We start from the raw sequence: 7,112 nt of genomic DNA on the forward strand, positions 1-7,112 counted from the left end.
TCCATGACATCACTACACCAGAGCTCTCCATAACATCACTACACCAGAGCTCTCATAACATCACTACACCAGAGCTCTCATAACATCACTACACCAGAGCTCTCATAACATCACTACACCAGAGCTCTCCATGACATCACTACACCAGAGCTCTATAACATCACTACACCAGAGCTCTCTCCATGACATCACTACACCAGAGCTCTCATGACATCACTACACCAGACCTCTCCATAACATCACTACACCAGAGCTCTCATAACATCACTACACCAGAGCTCTCCATAACATCACTACACCAGAGCTCTCATGACATCACTACACCAGAGCTCTCATGACATCACTACACCAGAGCTCTCATAACATCACTACACCAGAGCTCTCATAACATCACTACACCAGAGCTCTCATAACATCACTACACCAGAGCTCTCCATGACATCACTACACCAGAGCTCTCATAACATCACTACACCAGAGCTCTCATAACATCACTACACCAGAGCTCTCATAACATCACTACACCAGAGCTCTCTCCATGACATCACTACACCAGACCTCTCTCCATGACATCACTACACCAGAGCTCTCTCCATGACATCACTACACCAGACCTCTCTCCATGACATCACTACACCAGACCTCTCTCCATGACATCACTACACCAGAGCTCTCATAACATCACTACACCAGAGCTCTCATAACATCACTACACCAGAGCTCTCCATAACATCACTACACCAGAGCTCTATAACATCACTACACCAGAGCTCTCCATAACATCACTACACCAGAGCTCTCCATGACATCACTACACCAGAGCTCTCATAACATCACTACACCAGAGCTCTCATAACATCACTACACCAGAGCTCTCCATGACATCACTACACCAGAGCTCTATAACATCACTACACCAGAGCTCTCTCCATGACATCACTACACCAGAGCTCTCCATAACATCACTACACCAGAGCTCTCCATGACATCACTACACCAGAGCTCTCCATGACATCACTACACCAGAGCTCTCCATGACATCACTACACCAGAGCTCCATGACATCACTACACCAGAGCTCTCTCCATAACATCACTACACCAGAGCTCTCATAACATCACTACACCAGAGCTCTCCATAACATCACTACACCAGAGCTCTCTCCATGACATCACTACACCAGAGCTCTCCATAACATCACTACACCAGAGCTCTCCATAACATCACTACACCAGAGCTCTCATAACATCACTACACCAGAGCTCTCATAACATCACTACACCAGAGCTCTCCATAACATCACTACACCAGAGCTCTCATAACATCACTACACCAGAGCTCTCCATGACATCACTACACCAGAGCTCTCCATAACATCACTACACCAGAGCTCTCATGACATCACTACACCAGAGCTCTCATAACATCACTACACCAGAGCTCTCCATAACATCACTACACCAGAGCTCTCATGACATCACTACACCAGAGCTCTCATAACATCACTACACCAGAGCTCTCCATGACATCACTACACCAGAGCTCTCCATAACATCACTACACCAGAGCTCTCCATGACATCACTACACCAGAGCTCTCCATGACATCACTACACCAGAGCTCTCCATGACATCACTACACCAGAGCTCTCATGACATCACTACACCAGACCTCTCTCCATGACATCACTACACCAGAGCTCCATGACATCACTACACCAGAGCTCTCATAACATCACTACACCAGAGCTCTCCATAACATCACTACACCAGAGCTCTCCATGACATCACTACACCAGAGCTCTCATAACATCACAACACCAGAGCTCTCCATGACATCACTACACCAGAGCTCTCATAACATCACTACACCAGAGCTCTCCATGACATCACTACACCAGAGCTCTCCATAACATCACTACACCAGACCTCTCTATAAATCACTACACCAGAGCTCTCATGACATCACTACACCAGACCTCTCTTTGCTCTCAAAACCTATTACAGTTTTTCACGATTGCTAAAACACATTCCATGAAACGGCCCTCCCTTTTCACAAAACTCTAAACACAAAACACTTTTATCAAGCTATATACACAAAACCTAACATTCGCACTTCAAAACCAAACTATCGCACCAAAACAGTTGCCCCTATGCTCAAAAAGCAAACTTTGACACCAAAATCCCTCTCAAGGCCTGCAAAAATGTAAACAGTAGGCTACTAAGCATCATTACACTAAACGACAACTAATAATACTGAAAAACTGTAATAGCCAAGCTTAAATTAGACCTGGAGAGATGGAATAGCTTACATTTAACTATTGCAGGGAGGGTAAACTGCATACAAATTAACGTGCTTCCACGTTTTCTATATCCTTTTCAATCTCTTCCAGTCTTGTTACCCAAATCCTTTTTACTAAAGTAAATACATTGATTTCTCATTTTATATGGGAGGCAAGCCCCCCAGAATCAAGAGAGAGTTTTTACAGAGGCCTAGAGAGGGTGGGGGATTGGCACTCCCTGATATGAGAAACTATTATTGGGCAGCCAGCCAATATTCACAAGATGATTTTATGGATCCAAGAACCGACACTGAGTTGGTGTGAATCTGCATCCCGTCCTCCTGCCTCCCTATTGGCTCTGCTCTCATCTGAAATGCCGACCAAATTTTCAAGTAACCCAATCGTTGTGTCCACTTTGAAAATATGGCTTCAATTCAGACGCGCCTCTGGACTCCTGGGGTTCTCTACGCACAGCCCCATTTGCAACAATCACCTCTTTCTCCCTCCCCACACTGACACAGCCTTCTCCACCTGGCACCTCTTTATCCCTCCCCACACTGACACAGCCTTCTCTTTCTCCCTCCCCACACTGACGCAGCCTTCTCTTTCTCCCTCCCCACACTGACACAGCCTTCTCTTTCTCCCTCCCCACACTGACACAGCCTTCTCTTTCTCCCTCCCCACACTGACACAGCCTTCTCTTTCTCCCTCCCCACACTGACACAGCCTTCTCTTTCTCCCTCCCCACACTGACACAGCCTTCTCCACCTGGCACCTCTTTCTCCCTCCCCACACTGACACAGCCTTCTCCACCTGGCACCTCTTTCTCCCTCCCCACACTGCCTTCTCCACCTGGCACCTCTTTCTCCCTCCCCACACTGAAGAGCCTTCTCTTTCTCCCTCCCCACACTGACACAACCTTCTCCACCTGGCACCTCTTTCTCCCTCCCCACACTGCCTTCTCCACCTGGCACCTCTTTCTCCCTCCCCACACTGACACAACCTTCTCCACCTGGCACCTCTTTCTCCCTCCCCACACTGACACAACCTTCTCCACCTGGCACCTCTTTCTCCCTCCCCACACTGACACAACCTTCTCCACCTGGCACCTCTTTCTCCCTCCCCACACTGACACAACCTTCTCCACCTGGCACCTCTTTCTCCCTCCCCACACTGACACAACCTTCTCCACCTGGCACCTCAAGTTTCAAGTTTCTTTAATAGTTGTCATACAGAAGTACAGAATACTTTTGTACAAAATGCTTCTTACTGTTGCGCTCCAGAGACTGTGCATGACAAGGTAAGTATGAAATAAAAACATAGTAAAAATTAGAAGTAAAAAAAAGAGGTCACAGTGTTCAGTTTAGACATGTACAATGTTCGTAGACGTAGTTACCATACAATATACAATACTGTGCAGTGTACTAATATACAATACTATATAGTGCAAGGCATAAATGGACGAGGTGCAGTTTAGGTACAATTCACAGTAGGTGTACGAGTTGTAGTGCAAATCCTTTATCAATAAATATAAAGTGTAAGTGTGTTTGTGTGATCTAAAGTGTGGAGAGTGGGTGCTGCAGTGTGTTGTTTGTTTGAGTGAGTGTGTGCGTGTGGGTGTGTGTGCTGTGTGCATTTGATGGTTGTTGCATAGTGATTATTGTTCGTTTAGCGATTATTGTTCGTTTAGCAGCCTGATGGCCTGGGGATAGAAGCTCCTTCTGAGTCTTTCTGTGCTCGCCATAAGACTCCGGTATCGCTTGCCTGACGGCAGCAGTTCAAAGAGGCAGTTGTTCGGGTGGCTCGAGTCCTTAATAATTCTCTTAGCCTTCCCCTTGCACCGCTTGTTGTAAATGTTCTGGAGGGTGGGAAGCCCCCCTCTAATTGTGCGTTCGGCTGAACGTGTCACTCTTTGTAGTCTGCTACGGTCTTGTGCAGTGCTATTCCCAAACCAGGAGGTGATGTTGCCGGTCAGGATGCTCTCTATTGTACATGAGTAGAAGTTCCTAAGGATCTTCTGACTGACTTGGAACTTCCTTAGGCGCCTGAGGAAGTAGAGGCGTTGTCGTGCCTTCTTCACAACACTGTCAATGTGTGTGGTCCATGTCAAGTCCTCGGATATGTGGGCTCCGAGGTACTTGAAACTGTTCACTCTCTCAACTGGTGCCCCGTCGATGCTGAGGGGGCTGTAGTCCTTGACCCCCGACCTCCTGAAGTCCACAATCATCTCTTTTGTTTTGCTGACGTTCAGGGAGAGGCAGTTCTCCTGACACCACTGTGACAGGTTCTCTACCTCTTCCAGGTAGGCCCTTTCGTCGTTGGCAGAGATCAGGCCCACCACTACTGTGTCATCAGCAAATTTGATGATGGTGTTGTTGTTCCGCTGTGCTACGCAGTCATGTGTGTACAGGGAGTAGAGGAGGGGGCTCAGAACACAGCCCTGGGGGGCCCCTATGTTGAGCGTGATGGATGAGGAGGTGCAGTTGCCGGCTCTTACCACCTGGGGTCTGCCCGTCAGGAAGTCCAGGACCCACTGGCACAGGTCATAGTTCAAGCCCAGGTCCCTGAGCTTGGCTATGAGTTTGGAGGGGACTATGGTATTGAATGCTGAGCTGTAGTCGATGAACAGCATTCTCACATAGTTCCCCTGCCTCTTGTCCAGATGTGATGCTGCTGTGTGCAGCACATGGGCTATGGCGTCCTCCGTGGACCTGTTGGGGCGATATGCAAATTGCAGAGGGTCCAGGTTGATGGGGAGGGAGGAACAGATGTAGCCCTTCACTAGCTTCTCAAAGCACTTCATGGCTATGGAGGTGAGGGCTACAGGGCGGTAGTCGTTGAGGCAAGCGGGCGTAGATTTTTTGGGTACAGGGATGATGGTGGACTTCTTCAGACAGGTGGGGATGACGGCCTGTTCCAAGGACAGGTTGAAGATGTCAGTGAATACCGGGGCCAGTTGGTCGGCACAGACTTTTAGGACGCGGCCGGGGATGCCGTCCGGTCCTGCTGCCTTCCTGATATCCACTTTTTTAAAGATCCGTCTCACCTCATGCTCTGTTACCCTGAACACTGAGTCTCCATCAGCAGACCCCCCCCCCCCCCGTTGCCGTGGTTTGTAGGCTGGTGTTGTTATTCACAGCCTCAAACCTCGCATAGAAGGAGTTGAGATCATTTGCTAAGGAGATGTCACTGTTCAGTTTGAGGGGGGTTCCTTTGTAGTCTGTCATTGTTCTGAGGCCCTGCCACATGCCTCTAGAGTCAGCCTGTTCAAACTGAAGTTCAACTTTATCCCTGTAACGCCGTTTTGCCTCTATTACTGCTCTCCTGACGTTGTATCTTGCCATCTTGTGTTCTTCCATGTTGCCTGTCACCAGCCCGGTGTTGTATGCTGATGTGCGCACTTTCAGAGCCTCACGGACGGATTTGTCTACCCAGGGCTTTTGATTTGGGTAGATATTAATTTTGGTGGAGGGGATTATTACTTCTACCTGAGTACAGACATAGTCAATCACCGTTTCGGTGTATTCGTTAATATTGGCTGTGTTATCTTTCTCCCTCCCCACACTGAAGAGCCTTCTCTTTCTCCCTCCCCACACTGACACAACCTTCTCCACCTGGCACCTCTTTCTCCCTCCCCACACTGCCTTCTCCACCTGGCACCTCTTTCTCCCTCCCCACACTGCCTTCTCCACCTGGCACCTCTTTCTCCCTCCCCACACTGACACAGCCTTCTCCACCTGGCACAGGCCAGGCCTAGTTAGAGTGAGGGACCTCTACACTAATAAGGGTTTCTGTAGTTTTAGCGATCTGTGTGAAAGATTGGGCCTCCCGAGATCTCATTTATTCCGATACTTTCAAGTTCGGAACTGGGTTAAACAACATAATGCCTCCTTCCCCCTAACTCGGTAATTGACACAGTTTTGGACGTCCCCACAAATCAAAAAGGTCTTGTATCAAGGATTTACACCCTGATCTCCCGTAACACAGAAACCTTTCTTGATAAAAATCAAAGAGGACTGGGAAAAGGAATTGGGCGATGTTATAGATGAAGATGTATGCCTGGGATGGAGTACTGGCCAGAGTAAATGACAGTACGTCTTGTTCCAGGCTCAATCTGATGCAATTTAAGGTGGTCCATCGCATCTACTTCACAAACTCTAAACTCTCCAAAATATATCCCAATTATACAGACTCTTGTAATAGTGTCCCCGGTGAATAATACGACGCACATGTTTTGGTCTTGTCCCCGCCGACACAGCTTCTGGACAACAGCTATTTTCAAACACCTCGCCGAGGCCTTCGACGTGGATCTGACTCCCAGTGCAGAAAATACAAAATGTGTCATTCAATGTGTATTACCTTGATGACTAATACATACATTTGACTATTTCTTTCACTATTTGGGAACTTTTACACAATTCCTGTGAGTTTATGGAACACCTCTGTAATTTAATTTTTTTTTTAATTCATTGTTTTGTATTTCTAATCAATCTTAAGCCGTTTTGAGCCTGGGCACCTAAACGATGTGGAGCCTGATGCTACACAGCCACATTATTATGCAGCTGAGACATCTCTGACATCACAAATCAGCAAATTTTCAGATGACTCAGTTCAGTGAGGGTGAATATTGTGAGAGGAGAATTGGAAGAATGCGCCAATATGAGAATTAGAGACATAGATCATATTAATATAAGTCCACATAGCTAGGAAACAATGCTAAACACTGAAAAAGGCCATTTATAAGATAGTTCCCCTTTAAAGGTACCCGGACGATGTATAGGCTACTCCATATCAACAATGTCATTATCTCGTATGTCATTATAAATGACTC

Source organism: Notolepis coatsorum (assembly GCF_963971535.1).
Source record: "Notolepis coatsorum genome assembly, chromosome: 6".
In the NCBI taxonomy this organism is placed as follows: Eukaryota; Metazoa; Chordata; class Actinopteri; order Aulopiformes; family Paralepididae; genus Notolepis; species Notolepis coatsorum.